This window comes from Protomyctophum parallelum, assembly GCF_964188405.1.
Source record: "Protomyctophum parallelum genome assembly, chromosome: 1".
NCBI classification, from domain to species: Eukaryota; Metazoa; Chordata; class Actinopteri; order Myctophiformes; family Myctophidae; genus Protomyctophum; species Protomyctophum parallelum.
Genome location: NC_139697.1, coordinates 5,779,544 through 5,781,239, shown reverse-complemented (window position 1 = coordinate 5,781,239; position 1,696 = coordinate 5,779,544).

Genomic DNA, 1,696 nt, shown 5'->3' with positions numbered 1-1,696 from the left:
GCAGCCAACACTTCCACGTTCAGCTTCCTTGGTCTCAATTGCGTATGTCTTGCCAATTCCTTGGTCTCCCTTCCAGGGAGCAACATGGAGTCCAGTCCACTGCACGGTCTTTGCTCCCTGTCCACTTTTAATAGTCCAGGAAGGAAGTGAGCCCAGTGTCCATGACTCCTAACCTGACGCTGCCAGATGAGGGCGGTATTGGGTAACCATGTTCCCCAACACAGCAATCATCTGGGATCTCTCAGGCAGTTGAGCTGACAAAAATCCGTTCCGTACCGGACCAATCAGCGTGAGCTAAGGGCGGTATATGTGCGAAACCGGACGTGAAGCTATATAGACACGTCAATATGATTGGTTGTGTTTGCACGCCCACACGGTGATAAGACAGACGGTCCCATCCAATCATCTACCAAGTATCTTGAAAAAAAGGAACAGCCCCGTCATCAAATTTGCTTCCGTGATCCCAGATCCCAATAAGCTGTGAAACAAATTTGTGTAGCAAGCTTCTTGGATCTGGCAGCGTCAGGTTACATGACTCCATGGACACTTTGAAATATCTAAACATATATTACCCACATAAAAACCCACAGGAAAGCGTTCCTTGTCTCTCAAACGCCATTAAAATAAGATCTGGTTGCAAAAGGCGTGAAGTGTCCCAATTTACTTTATTCAGACCGCAGCCATCTTACCAGCAAGGTGACAACTGGGTGCTTTGTTTCATAAAAATCACCACCATAGACATGTTATGAGCCACTTTCCTGTCAAGAGTGTTGGAGTTTGGAAGTGCTCGTTGATTATCACTCGACGGCTTATGTGTACCACCTGTTTTGACTTGCCATATAATGACGGGAGGCAGCAGGAGGTTGCTTTACTGTGATAACGAGTGCTTCCAAACTCTGATACTTAAGGAATTCCTTGCAGATGATTATTCTCTGACAGGAAGACGCTCATACCATGTCTATGGTGGATTTTTATGAAACTAACACTTTGCAGCACAGCTGCAATGTTGGTGAGTTTGACATTGTTGCATAAATTTATTTTGAGGGTCTTTAGACATTGTTTAATACAATTGGATATAGGACTTATGTTTGGATGTACAAGCTAAAAACGTGAGCTGGTAGATCTGCTATTTCAGAAATTTTTAAAGGGTTGTAATTCGGAGTATACAAATTGAACCAAATTGTAACTCTTAGTGTACAAAGGGTTAGACTGCAGTTTCTTCCAGCTGTGAATGATTAGTATTTTTAATAGATAACCATAGCACAATTTGAAATTTGCACGCAGTGTTTGACTTGATTGCTGAATTCCTACACTGCACATATTGCTCCCCTCTCCCTGTGGAGAGAAATAAATAACTTATTGCACACATAAAACCCCCAGGAAAGTGTTCCTTGTGTCCTAAACATTAAGATAAGCTCTGGTTGCAAAAGGCAACTTTAATGGGGTGAATCGTTAATCACAATTTGTGTGACAATTTTAATAAAGTAAAATAGTGACACAGCCCTGTCAGTGACTGTTATTATACAGTAAAATAATGGTGACACAGCCCTGTCAGTGACTGTTATGACTTCCAAAATGTCATCCTGTAGCCCGACAACTAAATTAGTTTTTATTTATTCCCCTGTCATTTCAGAACGTGAAGCTGACAGCTGAGTTTGTACCTAATACCTTCATCTGTCTTCATCTGCTGCTGCTG